Below are 17,183 nucleotides of genomic sequence, written 5' to 3' on the forward strand. Positions count from 1 at the left end.
ATTATTTAAAAGTAGGGTTGTTACATTTCTCAGTTTCTCAATCAAAAACATATTCTCCCTCCATGAATTTATCAAAATCATCTTTTGTGAAAGATTTCAATGAAGGTTGATTATTTCAAATTCTTTTGAATGTTTTGAAAAATCAGGAATCTTGGTGTCCAACTTCACATCACAGGTAGTCTCGGAAATTAGGTCAACTTGAACTGACACATCTTTGGTCTCACAAGAAAATTGAGTAGAAGTATCAACACCTATACTAGCACTAAGCTTAGGGTGACCAACTAACTCATCAATAGTATTGCATGTGAAGAACCTATAGAAGTACCATATCAAAACTACACTATGCGCAAGATCTTCATCAGATAAATCAGATTGCACATAATCATCAGCTATAAGGGTAGCAGTATTTTGACAATTACATTCAGAGAATTAGTCAAGGTCTGAGTGTAGAAATTTGTAGATGAATCACAAGTAGTCTGGGTAGAATGGTCTACTAAAGAACTTAGGTCAGTTTGAGTAGAAACATTCACACAAACAATAAATATATCCTCTGAATTCGGACTTTGAGACTTTAGGTGATTGATAACTTTTTGTTGAGATTCCACCTTTTGTTGTAAACCTTTTATTTGTTTTTCCAAAAATGTGGATGGAACATACATTTTAGTTGGTTTAGGTGGAGTACCGACAGATTCTTGGTTTTGAAAATTTGATGCAATTTCTTCCTATTTAAAAATTGAAGATTCTTTTATTTCGTACGAAGCATTTAGAGCATCATAATTAACCAGAAATTCAGTTTTTGGTATTTTCTTAACTTCATCGGTCTCAAATTCGTCATCCAATAGACGAATGAATTGTTGTATCATACCAAGTCGAAGGAATTTATCATCATACAAAGGTTCAATTTCATCTTTGGCTTTTTGTAATGGTGTGATATTCTCAAATCCCAACCCGAGAAGAAGATCCTTTTTGTCAATTTTTGACTTGTTGAAGTAGGTAGTGAAATCCAAGGAAGGATTTTGTTCAACTCTATACAACTTTTCTTGATAGAAAAGTATATTCTTTTTAAATTCCTCAACTTGTTTTTCAAGATTCTCAATCTCAATGTCTTTTAGAAAACATTTATGATTTAAGTCAGAGATCTTCCTTTCGAGTTCAACATTGTTTGGTTCAGCTTCTTGAAGCTTTTTATTAAGAATATCAACATCCATTTGTCTAGCATTTGCCCAAAGCCATTCATTAGTCTTTTGAGTTTCAAGATCTTGATTGGCTTTTTCAAGATCATGAATGGTCTTTTCAAGATTGTGACATTTTTGCAATAACTTAAAATCAGGAGAGACATTCAACTCACATTCTTTAGCCAACATTTTATTCTTATATGTTTGAGAATCTTGTTTTAAGCATCATGATCAAAAAGTAATTTTGAATGTTCTTCAAGAAGTTTCGAAAATTCACTTTTAGACAACGAAATGCTATTTTTTAACTTTTTGTTTGTTTTGGCTAAAGATTTGATATGAGTTGTCAAGTTTGACAAAGCTAATCTACATGACTCTTTATATTTAATCAATGAAAAAGTAGAGTCGAGATTTACCTCATCATTTGGGAATTCATCATCAGTGCTTTCAGCTTCAAAGACTTTGTCCTTGGCCAACCTCTCCATAAAGCAAACATTAGCAGAGAGATCTTCATCTTCATCATCTGAGAGCAATAGCCATTTGTCATCTTCAGCGAGTAATGCATGTCCTGCTTCAACTTGTTTGGCTAAAAGCATCTTCTGCTTGTAGTACTCGTAGTTCTACTTTCGAGGTTGCTTACAATCAATAGCAAAATGACCAGGAACACCACAGTTGTAGCACTTTTTGTCTGATGCCTTACCCTTCTCAACAACTTGTTTCTCATTACCTTCCTTCTTTTCACCATATTTTGTTCCACTTGCTTCACCTTGCTCATAACTTTTGGAATGATAGTGCTCTTTTGTGGGAAATGCACTTGTAGAAGAAGTGCGAAGATTGTTGTTTGTTGGCCTCGCTTTGTAAAATTTCCTCTTGAAATGCTTTGTTACCGCGGCAAGAGCTTGATATAGATCATCTGAGACACCATCTCTTGTAGCCAAGATATCATCTTCCTCCTCATCCGATGAAGAAACAACTATCATTTGCTTCTTAAGAGCTTCAGAAACCTTCCTCTCAACTATTACTGCCAAAGGAACAGAAGATATAACTTCTGGCATTTTGCTTGATGAAGCTTTGTTTAGAACTTGATTTTCATTGAGTTTGAAGGATTCATAAAGAGTATGAATGGTGAACTTGGTCAGATTTTGATGTTGCTTAATCTGTGTTCCAAATTCATCCCATTCTGGACCAAGAGCTTTGATGAATTTGATGTTTAACTCAATCTCTGTTTTCTTGACATTGTTCTTTCTCAGTTCATTTATGACATTGCAAAACTTGTAGTAGGCAGACTTGTTAGAAATCCAAAAATAGTGATACATTATAATTTAAGTTATGGACTTACTTGTTGTTAAGTCATGAGTTGATAATTTCTAAGGTTGAGGGGCTAATAGTGTTAATTAGCATAGTTAGATAGTTTGGACTATAAATAACCCTCAATTACTTAGAAATTATAACTTTGGCAGATTAACAACACATTCTTCATACAATTACTCCTGAATATCACACTCTTGATTCCAATTATCTCTCAATACACACACAAACACCAAGAACACACACACTAACCAAACACCATTATTGAAGTGAATTCAGTTGAAAAATCGTGTTGATTACATTTGGTATCAGAGCAAACATCGTTCTGATCTCGATCCATAACTGAGTTCAATCACATCTCAACACAAATCACCTTTAATTCTGTTTTATTTCTATTTCTGTTCGTCATTTTTTTTCACTGAAAATCCAGAAATTAACCTATCAAATCACATAAAATCACAGATGTTTGTTCACCGTTCGATTCCTCATAGTTAATAACATAATTCTCTCAAGTTTCATGTTCTAATTCAATCTGGATCAAAAATTCAGATTTTGAGTTTTTGGCGGTAAATTTTGGGATTTGATTCTGTTGTGTTAGAAGCTAAGTGTTGTTAATCGGATCATTGCTGAGGTGAAAACAAACTGTTTGCAAGTGGTTTCATGTTCCAATTCTCAGAAAATCAAAAGATATTGAAGTTTCAAATATCGTCAATGGAGTTGTTCATGTTCAGAGGTTGAAGACTACTGTGTAAAGCTAAAACGATATTATTTAGATCGTTTCAGTTTTTCTTTTCTTCATACTTTCATATCAGTATTGTGGAGTGTCAAACGATTCAAATTTTGATCGTTTTGACAAGTGTGGTTGTTGAGATAAGAGTTGATTGTGGCTAACTGATCCTTTGGATTGGTTTTGGTCAATTCAATTCTTGAAAGATAAACAAGTTATTGAAAAATTCTGAAGAGAATCCAAAACGATCTCTTTTAGATCGTTTCAGTTCTCTTAGAAACTAGAACGATCTCTTTTAGATCGTTTCAAGTTTCATCTGAATTTTTTTGGTTTGAGTAATTCCTGAAGAGTGTTGTTTGGAAATCATCCTACTTTTGGGTAGCTGATCTTCGTGATTGGTTTTGCTCAATTCATTACATTCCAGTTCATACCAAAACTCTGCCCAAATCATTTCAGATTACTTAGAATTTTTCCTTCTTCTGAAAATCGTTTTACTATCAGATCATTTCATTCTTACTTCAAAATAGATCGTTTCATTTTAATCCCAGATTAGATCGTTTCATTCTTACTCCAAAACAAATCGCTTCATTTTTAATTCAATTTAGATCGTTTCAGTTTCACTCCAATTCAGATCGTTTCATACTTACACCAAATCAAATAGTTTCTTTTTCCATTTCAAATTCAGATCGTTTCAGTTTCATTTCAAATTAGATCGTTTCATAGTTTCCAAATTTCTTCAAAAACAATTCAATTCTCAATTCAAATCAATTTCAAATGACTACTCGTGAAGCACTGTCTCTGGGAACTGATACAAGACCACCAGTTCTTTATCGTGGTAATTATGGACTTTGGAAGAAAAGGTTCATGGATTACATTGAACGTCAGACAAATGGTCACATGCTTAAGGACTCAATCATCAATGGACTTGCTATGCATCGTCATCCCACTACTCGTACTATTTTGACTCCTGATCTTTTGAACGCCGAACAAAGAGATCGTACTGCTGCTGACAACAGAGCTAGGTCATGCTTGTACCAAGCACTTCCTGATGAGATTTATGGCTCAGTTGATTCTTACGACACAGCAAAGGAGATTTGGGATGAAGTTGCTAGACAAATGGAAGGTTCTGATGTAACTTCAACAATTCGACTGACAAATGTCTTAACCGAATTTGACAATTTTCAGAAATCTTCAAATGAATCTCTTGAGTCCGTCTACTACCGATTTTGCAATGTGATCAATGAACTGAGAAAGAACAAGGTCAAAAAAGATGAGATTGAGTTGAACATCAAGTTTATCAAAGCACTTGGTTCAGAATGGGAAGAATATGGAACCCAAATCAAGCAACATCAAGATCTGACCAAATTCACCATTCATACTCTTTATGAATCTTTCAAGTTGAATGAGAGCAAAGTTCTAAGCAAAAATTCATTCAACAAAGTGCCAGAAGTTGTATCTACTGATCCTTTGGCATTGGTTGTTGAACGAAAGGTTTCTGAGGCTCTTAAAAGACAAATGACTATTGTTTCTTCATCTGATGAGGAAGGAGAAGATTACTTGGCTCCAAGAGATGGTGTTCCTGATGAATTCTACCAAGCTCTTGCCGCTGTTACCAAGCATTTCAAGAAGAAATATTTCAAAGCGAGGCCAACTAACAACAATCTTCGAACTTCATCAACAAGTGCATTTCCAAAGAAGGAACAATATCATCACAAGAGTTTTGAACAAGGTGAAACAACTGTCTCCAAGCAAAGAGACAAGAAAGCAGATAATGAGAAACAAATCATGGAGAAAGAGAAGAAATCTGACAAAAAGTGTTACAACTGTGGATTTCCTGGTCATTTTGTTGTAGATTGCAAACTGCCTCGCAAAAAGGATTATGCATACTATAAGCAAAAGATGCTTCTAGCAAAGCAAGTTGAAGCCGGTCAAGCCTTGATTGCTGAAGATGACAAGTGGCTCTTGCTTACTGATGATGAAGATGAAGATCTGTCTGCCAATGTATGTTTCGTGGCAAGGTTGAGCAAAGAAAAGATGCTGGAGGCTGACAACACTGACGAGGAATATCCTGATGATGAGGTAAATCTCGACTCTACTTTTTCAACAATTAAGGATAAAGAGTCTTGTAGAATTGCCTTATCAAACCTGACAAATCATTACACTTCTTTAGCCAACAAAAACAAGAAATTGAAAAATAGCATTGTCTTTTCAAAATGGGAATACACAAAACTTCTTGATGAAAATTCTAAACTTCTTTTTGATTATGATGCTATGAAACAAGAATTTCAAAACTACAAAGAAAAAATGTTGGTCAAAGAATGTGAAATGAATGCATCTCCTGACTCTAAGTTATTGAAAAAGTGTCATAATTTAGAAAAGACCATACTTGATCTTGAAAAGGCCAATTAAGATCTTGAAGTTCAAAAGACCAATGAATGGCTACGTGCAAATGCGAGACAAATGGATACTGATATTCTGAATAAAAAGCTTCAAGAAGCTACACCAAAAACAATTGAACTTGAAAGAAAAGTTTCTGATTTAAATCATAACTGTTTTTTAAAAGGCATTGAGATTGAAAATCTTGGAAAACAAATTGAGGAACATAAAAAGAATATACTTTTCTATCAAGAAAAGTTGTACAAAGTTGAACAAAACCCTCTTTTGGATTTCACTGCCTATTTCAATAAGTCAAAGATTGATAGATCAGAACTTCTTCTTGGGTTGGGATTTGAGAATATCACTCCATTGCAAAAAGCCAAAGAAAAGATTGAACCCTTGTATGATGAAAAGTTTTTGAGACTTGGTATGGTTCAACAATTCATACGTCCATTGGATGACGAATTTGAGACTGATGAAGTTGAGAAAATTCAAAACAATAAATTTTTGGTTAATTATGATGCCATCAACACTTCTTATGAAATGAAAAAGTCTTCAATTTTTGAATTAGAAGAGATTGCGTCTAATTTTCAAAACCAAGAATCTGTAGTCTCCCCACCTAAACCAACTAAAGTGTATGTTCCATCCACAATTTTGGAAAAACAAATAGAAGGTTTACAACAAAAGGTGGAATCTCAACAAAACCTTATCAATAATCTAAAGTCTCAAAGTCCGAATTCAAAAAATGAATCAATTGTTGTTGATATCAAGAAAGTTTGTGTGAATGTTTCTACACAAACTGATTTCAGTCTGTTAGTAGACCATTCAACTCAGACTGCTTGTGTTTCATCTACTTGTTCCTCCACCCAAACCTTGACTGATTCTTTTGAGTATTCATGTCGAAATACTGCTACTGAAATAGCTGATGATTATGTGCAATCTGATTTATCGAATGACGAACTTGCGCATAGTTTAGTTTTGATATGGTACTACGTTAGGTTTTTCACTTGTGAGTTTCCTGAAGAGTTAGTTGTTCACCCTAAGCCTTGTGCTAGTATAGGTGTTGATACTTCTACTCAATTTTCTTGTGAAACCAAAGAAGCGTCACTTCAAGTTGATTTTATTCCTGAGACAACCAATAGTGTGAAGTTGGAAAACAAAACTCCTAATTTTTCAAAATTCTCTCCGGTTTCACCATTCAACAAATCTGATTTTGATAAATTCATGGAGGGAGAATATGTTTTTGATTCTGAAACTGAGAAAAAGATTGAATCTACCAAAATCAAAGTTGAATCAAAAGAGGAATCTCCAAAATCGTTTTTCAAAGCTCCAACTTCATATTATTCAAAGAAACAGGTTACTTCCAAACCCATCAAGACTGAACCAAAGACTGTCACCAAACCAAGAATCAATAAGTTAAAAACAAAGTGTCCTAACCCAGAAAAGCATGTCAAAACCAAGCAAGATGAGACCAATCCCAAAATAAAATACAACAAAGTGAAACTTCTGGAAATCAATTCAAATGTTTCTTTGTCTAGCCCTCATTCTAGTTCAAATTCTAAAGTGTCTAAGTCTAGCTCAGTTTTGCTAACTAGGGATGCTTCAAATGGTGCAACTAGGTATAGGGATAGATATGACTGGTTTCTCATGATAAATCTAAGAAACAAGAAGTTTCTGCACCTCCAAAAGAGTCTAAAAAGATAAAAGTGCTTCAAAACCTTCATTCTAATCTTCTTAATGCCAATCCAACAGGTGGAAAGAGCTTGATTAGTGAGTCTAAATGGGTAACTAAGTCATTAGTACCTAAGATCACTAATGTTGATAAAAAGAAGAAAAGGCAAAGAAGAAAAGATGGTAGAAAGAAGAAGCATGTTTCTGTTGAGTCAAACAATTTATCTTTTGAGTCCTCTGTGTTAAACAATGTTAATGATGCCAAGGCTAGGCCTTGTGATGTTGTAAACAATGTTAATTCTTGCTTTCAGATGCATGGTTTGAATGCTGGTAAACATGTTACTTTTGATTCATGCATTAATATTCGATTGTTTAATCCAAATATGCTTATTGATAATGTGCTTGTTAACAAGTATGTTGACACGAAAGCATGTTTGTATGCATTTCCTAAGTTATATCCCCTGCCTGTATTAACTAACTACAAAGGACCCGTCTTTAAGTGGGTACCTAAAGTCGGTTAAATTTTTTGTTTGCAGGAAATAACCATCTGTGTATGGATACTCGATTCCAGGTGTTCAAAACACATGACTGGCAATAAATCATTACTCAAGAATTTTGTTGAAAGATTCATGGGAACTGTTCGTTTCGGGAACAACAATTTCGCTCAAATTCTAGGTTATGGAGATATTGAAAGAAACGGAATTGTCATCAAGAAAGTTCATTATGTTGAAGGCCTGAGTCATAACTTGTTCAGTGTTGGACAGTTCTGTGACAACAATCTTCAAGTTCTTTTTCGACAATCTCTGTGCAAAGTCCAAACTCTAGATGGAGTGGATATCCTATGCGGAGATCGTGAAGACAATCTTTTCACAGTTAATCTTGATGATAACCAACCAACTGATAATATCTATCTTGTTTCAAAAGCTACTTCGAAAAATTCTTGGTTGTGGCACAGAAGGCTTTCTCACTTGAATTATTAAACCATCAATGCTTTAGTCAACAAGCAACTTGTTGAAGGTTTGCCTGACTACAAATATGAAAGTGAGCATGTCTGTCCTTCTTGTGCAGTTGGGAAGATCAAAAGAACTTCTCATAAACCAAAGAAAACACCACACATTTTGACACCTCTTCATTTGCTTCACATGGATCTTTGTGGGCCTATGAAAGTACAAAGTAGAAACGGGAAGAGATATATTCTGGTTATCATTGATGATTATTCTAGATACACTTGGGTCAAGTTTCTTGCTTCAAAAGATGAAACAACTCAAATACTGATCGATTTCATCACTTCCACTCAAGTGAATCTTCAACTTCCAGTCCGTTATATCCGTTCAGATAACGGTACTGAGTTCAAAAATGCTATCTTCAATGAATTTTGCAAATCAAAAGGCATTTCTCACCAATTCTCTGTTGTTCGTACCCCGCAAAAAAATGGTGTTGTTGAAAGGAGAAACCGTACGCTGGTGGAAGCAACAAGAACAATGCTTGCTTATTCCAAGTTACCATCAAACATGTGGGCTGAAGCTGTTGACACTGCATGTCATACTCAAAATCGGTCCATCATTAATCAGCGTCATGAGAAGACTCCTTATGAGGTTATTAACAAACGCAAACCCAACATCAATTACTTCTATATTTTTGGGTGTGTCTGTTATACCTTGAATGATCGGGAAAATGTTGGAAAGTTTGAAAGGAAAGGTGACGAAGGTTACTTTGTTGGTTACTCAAAGACATCGATTGCATATCGCATCTTCAATCGTCGAACAAACACGATTCAAGAAACCATGAATGTTTGGTTTGACGAGATGTCAGGCATGATATTTGAACAAGAAAGTTTGCTACCAACAATCAGTGATCCAAGTACTGCAAGTGCTTCCTCAAGGACGTCTACCTTAGCTTCAAAATTCAAGAAATATCCAACTCCAACAAGTAAGAGCTAGATATTCTTTTGAAGAATTCTACAATTCAAAACCAATTCAAGAAAAGGAACCTCAAGTCATCATTGAACCAATTCCGAACAATGACCCCATTCAAACAAATGAATCAGTTCCAGACAACAATCATGAATCATCTTCAAATTCTACAGAGCAAGAAGAATCATCTTCAAGTGATATTTATTCTCAAAAGAATGATCAAGAAGAACCTTCTCAAATCACCCAAACAACAAATCCATCATATACTCCAAATGTGTATGTACCACTGGATTTTGACCATCCAAATTTTGAGGAAAGAGTTCTTCCAAGCTATGATTCCATTGCTCAACAGAACTCTGGATTTAATGATGATAATGTTGACCTTCATCAACAAAATCCTCTTCCTCATGACAACAAGTGGTCACGTATGTGTAAAGATCATCCTATAGAACAAATCATCGGAGATCCACAAGCTGGTGTTTCTACTCGTACTACAGTCAATGAGTGTCTTGTTGCACTTTCACTGAGTAACATTGAAGCCAAAACCGTCTCTGAAGCTCTTTGTGATCCAGAGTGGGTTAAAGCAATGCAAGATGAATTAGCTCAGTTTGAAAGACTGAAAGTATGGAGATTGGTTCCAAATCCAAGAACAGAAGAACCAATTCGCACCAAGTGGATTTTCAAGAACAAGAAGGATGAAAATGGAGTTGTAGTAAGGAACAAAGCTAGATTGGTTGCAAAGGGTTACTGCCAACAACCTGGTGTGGATTTCGATGAAACTTTCGCTCCTGTTGCAAGAATGGAAGCCATTCGTATATTCTTAGCTTATGCCGCATTCAGAAACTTCACAGTGTTTCAAATGGATGTGAAGACAGCATTCTTGAATGGAGAACTCAAAGAAGAAGTTTACGTGGAGCAACCTGAAGGTTTTGTTGATCCTAAGAAGCCAAACCGTGTCTACAGGTTAGACAAGGCTCTCTATGGTTTGAAGTAGGCACCCCGAGCATGGTATGATTCCTTATCTACTTTCTTACTCAAAGGAGGCTTTACCAAAGGTACTATTGACCCTATCCTGTTTATTCGTAAGCAAGGTAAACATGTTTTACTTGTCCAAATATATGTTGATGACATTATTTTTGGGTCAACCAGTCAAACTTTTTGCCAAAATTTTTCATCTCTAATGGTTAATTATTTTGAAATGAGCATGATTGGGGAAATGAATTACTTTTTGGGTCTACAAATCAAACAATTACCAACTGGTATTTTTATATCACAAGGTAAATACATAAAAGATATGTTGACAAAGTTTGAAATGACTAACTGTTCCTCAATTTCAACCCCAATGGCTGCTCGTACAAACATAAATGCTGATAAAAATGGGAAACCATTTGACCAAAAGAGGTATAGAAGCATGATTGGTTCGTTGTTGTATCTTACAGCATCTCGCCCAGATATAATGTTTGCAACATGTATGTGTGCTAGGTATCAAGCCACTCCAACTGATTTACATTACCAAGTTGTGAAACGAATTTTTCGTTATCTGAAGGGTACACCCAATCTTGGTCTCTGGTATCCAAGGGATACTGGATTCAATTTAACTGCCTATTCAGATGCAGGTCATGCAGGTTGTAAGCTTGATCGTAAAAGCACATCTGGTACTTTACAATTCTTAGGGGATAAGATTGTAAGTTGGTCATCCAAGAAGCAAAATTGCGTATCACTGTCAACAGCAGAAGCTGAATATGTAGCTGCTGCTAGTTGTTGTGCTCAAGTGTTATGAATGAAAACACAACTTACCGACTATGGTCTGAAATATGATCGTGTCCCAATCTATTGTGATTCTCAAAGTGCCATTGCAATTTCCGTCAACTCAGTCAACCACTCACGTTCAAAACACATTGATGTGAGATATCACTTTCTCAAAGATCATGTTGAGAAAGGTGACATCGAACTCTATTTCGTGGGAACTGACCACCAACTCGCTGATTTGTTCACAAAACCACTGGACGAAAAGAGGTTTAATTTCTTAATCTCTAAACTTGGTATGCTAAATCTTGATCCTTGATTCACTTTACCATAGAAGGAATTCTTGATTCATTTTTCAAAAAATTAAAAATTGAAAAACCAAAAATCAAATACAAAAATAAAAATTTTGAAAAATAACAAAAAGATTTTCTTAATTTTCTTTTATTTCAAAGTGGCTTGCGTATATTCAGTATGCAACCCGTTCTTCATTGAACTATTTATTTCAAGATGCCTTATGCACACTCAGTGTATAACCCGTGCTTATTTGTGTTATTTATTTCAAAATGGCTTGCATATACTCTGTATGCAACCCAGTCTTAAAAAGAAAAATTATTTATGTTTCAAAGTTGGAATTAATTCATGTTGTTATACATATAAATTGATATAAGATAACGTGGAATTAAACGCCTTTGTGTACTTCCAAGTAGTCTTATATGAATGTATATGTATAATACAAGATGTTAATTGCAATTTTGTTACACCTATTTCAAAAACTCTCAATTGTTGATATGAGAAACAAAGGATTGAACGCCTTTGTGTACTCCTGAGTTATCTCATCTTGAACAATTGATTGAGTTCATTTTTCATAAAACCTGATTTGATTTCACACAAATCATTTTTGCTCCACCTTTTCTATGAAAATCTTTTCGATCTATCTTTGCATAGATAAAGGGGGAGTTTGTGATTTCAAATCTCTTTCAAACTTCAAATGTGTTGTTTAAACATTTTTTTTCACATTTAATGTTTTTTTTCCGAAACATTTGCTTCAAAGGAAGTTCGGTGTTTAGTTTGCACATGAGCGACTAGGTTTTTCTCAAAAATATACTCCATGAATTTCATCATTGCCGATGAGTTCTAACCCCCGGAGTATTCACTTCTTTCATTAGATGGTAAGGGTATTTTTGAGAGATGATGATTTTGTGCAACTAAGTTGGAGGGAGTAAATTTGAAAAGTGAGAGGTTAAGGTGATATGTTGAGAGAAAAGGGTTAAAGAATTGATACCCTTCTCTAAAATTCTAAAATCGCCGGGTAAAACACATTTCTATCGGATGTCATTTGTTGATATTTCGGTATTGAAAAAGCCTTCATGGACCCAGTGAAGCAATGCACATCTTCACCTAACCACTCAAGTGTTTCTTAACAAATGCTTGTTTTATTTCTCACGGAGATTTTCTAATTTCTATTAACTCTTCATTTGGAAGATGTTGATATTGAAAAAGGGTGACACTCTGCTCCAGTACCCGACTTCATTTGATCACTATGAGTCTAGAGCTTTCATAATTGATCATTAATTTGATCGTTATTCATTCTTTAGGACACATTTACGTCATATCTTTGTGATATACATGCTTATCTTTGTGATATAGCCGGAACATTTGTAGTGATATCTTCATTGATATTTCACGATGATCAAATGGAAATCCTACCATTGCTAACATCATTTCCCGCTTTGAACGTAGGTCTCATAATTGAATTTGTGTAATTATTGAGTTAACAAGAAGTCTATTGTGACCTTGGATTTTTTCCTAAAAGTCTTTAAGGATAGTGGAACATGGTTATCGAACGCTTAGGTGACACTGACCATGGTTTACATTCTTTGAAGCAATCTTGAGGTTGGAAAGCCAAAAGACCAAACTATGTTAGAGGTTTGCTTTGTGCATGTCTCAATGATACATAGGAAATCCGATAAATGATAATATATTTCCTTCGATCATTTCATTAATCCTTTCGATTTTTGAATGAAAACGGATCATTCTTATCCGGTTTCTTTTCTGATCACCCGAACATAGAAAACACCAACACCATGATACAACGGTTATCCAAACAACTTCAATCTTACATTTTAGTCATCCATAGGAACAATTGGGTTGGATTATGTGATTAGATTGATGTTTTGTTTATTGATAAATCTTCATGTGTATAATGTCTAAATTTTAGTCATGATTATTTCTTCTAAATATTCAAATCAATCAATGTTTGCATAATGACATTGGTTTCCAACCTTGTCATTATGAGGGGGAGAAAATAATATGATTGAATGATTGATAAGGACAAGGAGAAAAGTTTGTGTTTGGTTGTTTCAATTGCTTTCAGAGATACTATCATTCAGCTTAAAAAATCAAAGAGACTGTGATTACTCATGGATTAATGAGAAACATGATTATTTCATAAGAGACTTTCCAAAAACTTTTTGAAATGTTTACTCTCAAAAGTATTCAAGACGATGTGACAAAGATCAAAGATTCGAGACAAAGAAGAAAAGCTTCAAAAAGAGTCTTCGTCAAATTAAAGATCTTCACGTCATACAACAAATACTTTATCTAAAGCTACATTGCACACATCAAGGGGGAGAGTACATATTTCTGAAAATTCATTCCAAGATTTCAAAGAAATGACTTCAAGATTCGAAGATTGAAGATTTCAAGACAAATTCATACCTTCCGCACCTCAAAAGACAACTCTGATTCATAATTCAACAATATTCGAAGATTTAATACACACACTCATCATTCTCTGTTCACAAAGAACATTGAGAAACAACAGATGATCTAACTTCAAGAAGTCCAAGACCAAGATTGAATCAAGTTCTCCAAAGACAATGAGAAAGCTTTGAAGACTTGTTTTCACAAACCAATTGTCTTCATCAACGGGCTCATCAAATTCATTCCTACAAGACAAATCAACACGTACTTCAGACATTACAATATATCACTAAGGGGGAGAATGTTAGAAATCCAAAAATAGTGATACATTGTAATTTAAGTTATGGACTTACTTGTTGTTAAGTCATGAGTTGATAATTTCTAAGGTTGAGGGGCTAATAGTGTTAATTAGCATAGTTAGATAGTTTGGACTATAAATAACCCTCAATTCCTTAGAAATTATAACTTTGGCAGATTAACAACACATTCTTCATACAATTACTCCTGAATATCACACTCTTGATTCCAATTATCTCTCAATACACACACAAACACCAAGAACACACATACTAACCAAACACCATTGTTGAAGTGAATTCAGTTGAAAAGTCGTGTTGATTACAAGACTCAAGAGATTCATTTGGCAATTTGTTGAAGTTATCAAACTCAGTCAAAACATTGGTCAATCTTATTGTCGAAGTCATGTCAGCTCCTTCCATTTGCCTAGCCACCTCATCCCATATCTCCTTGGCTGTAGTATAAGAATCAACTAAGCCATAGATTTCATCTGGTAGTTCTTGGTATAAGCATGATCTAGCTCTGTTATCTGCAGTTGTTCGATCTTTTTGTTCAGCATTCAAAAGATCAACAGTGAGTATAGCACCAGTTGTGGGATGGCGATGAACTGCAAGTCCATTAAGGATGGAATCTTTAAGCATGTGACCATTTGTTTGACGTTCCACATAGTCCATAAATCTTTTCTTCCATAGTCCATAGGAACCACGGTAGAGAACTAGAGGTCTTGTATCTGAATCTAATGCCAATGCTTCACGAGAAGCCATTTGAAATTTATTTGATTTGAAAGATGAATTGAATTAAGAGTTGAAGAAAAACAGGAAATGAAACGATCTAGAGAGGATCGTCTTAGAAATGAGAAATGAAACTGAAATTGAGGTTTGTTTTTGGATTGAAGTAAAGGAAATGAAATGAATTAAAGAGAATTGTTTTGGATTTTGAGAAGTAAGAAATGAAATGATCTTGTTGAAGATCGTCCTAGGGTTTGTTTAATTTGAAAAAAATTTCTAAGTAATTTGGAATGATTTGGACAAAGTAACAGTATGAAATGGAATGAAAGAAATTGAGCAAAACCAATCTATAAGATCAGTTACCCAAGAAGTGTATGATCAACTTCAAATGATCAGTTACCCAAGAAGTGTATGATCACAACAACTTCAAATGATCAACCAAAATACTCAAACTTTCAAGAGAACTGGGACGGTCTTCAAAGAAACTGGGACGATTCAAGATCGTCCTAAGTTCACAAGGCTGGGACGATCTTGGTGAGGATCGTCGTAGCTTTCTTTCCCAAAACTTTCAAGTATAAAACACTTTCCAAGTATTTAAATTGACCAAACCAATCCTTACGGATTAATTAGCCACAACAAACACTTCACAACACACAAACATTTGTCAGAACGATCTTGTGAGGATCGTCCAAAAAGCCACAAAGCACTTAGATTGAAAAATGAGCTTCAAAGACTAAGACGATCTTGGGAAGATCGTCCTAGTGCAGATCGTCCTAGTGTCATCTTCTTCATCAGAACATCAGTTTTACACACAAACTCTATTAATGACTTCAAAAAGCTTCAATAACTTTTGAATTACTGTGAGTTAGAACTTGAAATCACTTGCAAACTGTTTGTTTTCACCTTAGCAACACATCTACGAACAAAATTCAACACAAAACACAACAGATTCAAAACCCAAAAATCGCGCCAAAATTTCAAAATTCAAACTCGAGATATAGATCGAATTAGAACTTCAAACTTGACAGGATTATGTTATCAACTACTATGAATCTATTGGTGAACAAATAACTATGATTTTATGTGATTTAAGAGATGAAAATTTGATGAACAGTGACGAAAAATAACGAACTCAAAAATATATATATTTTTTGATGAATTTGTGATTAAATTCAGTTATGGATCGATATCAGAAAGATGTTTTGCTCTGATACCACATGTGATAACACGATTTCTCAACCGAAATCATGTCACCAATGGGGGATTTGGAGTGTGTGTGTTCTTGATGTGAGTGTGTGTTTTGAGAGAGAATTAGAGTGGAATGGAATGATTGGAATTAATGTGTGTGTGTTTACAAGGCTTAATTGGTGTTAATGTTATGATTCCTAAGGTGTGAGGGGGTATTTATAGGCTAAATACTCACATATGCTAATTATCACAATTAGCCCCTTAACCTTAGTGATAATTCTTTTTATGACTTGACTACAAGAAAGACCTCTAATCTAAATTACAATTTATCACTATTTTTGGATTTCTAACATGCACCAATTTGCCTACTAATCTCGTTGAAGAATTAATGAGAGAAGCTGTAAGGCTTATTCAGCACAAGGGAGACAACTTGGGATTTGGTCTCGATATTCAGCTTATCATACCCTGTCTTTCTGTTGCTGAGAGCCACTAAACCCACGTGACTGAAGAACTTCCATCTTTCATGAATACAGTTCTTTGTGAAAGTGTTTTGGTTTGGAGAACCAACATAACCCATTCTTCTGTAAACTCCATATCTTAGTGCCAATGGGTATCTGGTGGGGACCATTAGCTCCTCCCTCTTGGGCTTCAGTGCCCAACCCAAGTAGCTGCATCAAATCTTGAGGAGTGAATTGGATGACTTCATTATTCACCGTATCTTCAATCCTTTCATTATCCCCAGCAATATATCTAGCAGAAGTCCAAAATTGACGAAGATACGTCAATCTGATCACAGGATTGGCAATGAGAACCTTTCTAATTCTGGATAGTTGAAAATCCAGAATAGGAACAAACTCTGCTGCATTCGCCTGGTTGACATCCAAGTTAATCAAGTAGCTATGATTGCTGTGGATTTGTGTTTCAGCCATCTACACAAAGATATAACCAACAAAACATTAGCAACAACGAACCAAGTCGAACTTTAAAGTTCTTAAACATATCCTAATCCTTTGAAACAATATGTTTCATTGGCTCTAGATACGTTATTAACTTTAGCAATCAACCAAAAGTCAAACATTAAGGTTCGTAAACATTATCTAAACCCCTAGAACGTACTCTTAGTTCTATAGGCTCTGAGAATGTTATCCACCTTAACTATTGACCAACTACGTCAAAACTAAAATTCTCGATTATTTTCTAAGCCCCTGAAACTCTTAGATTCATTGGCTCCCATAAAGTAATCAATTTTAATTAATGACGAGCAATATCAAAGTTTAAAGCTCTTAAACACTTTCTAATCCCCAGAAACACGTAGTTTCGTCGGCTCTGAAAGTGTTATCCACTTCAAACAATA

This window comes from Erigeron canadensis, chromosome 7, assembly GCF_010389155.1.
Source record: "Erigeron canadensis isolate Cc75 chromosome 7, C_canadensis_v1, whole genome shotgun sequence".
NCBI classification, from domain to species: Eukaryota; Viridiplantae; Streptophyta; class Magnoliopsida; order Asterales; family Asteraceae; genus Erigeron; species Erigeron canadensis.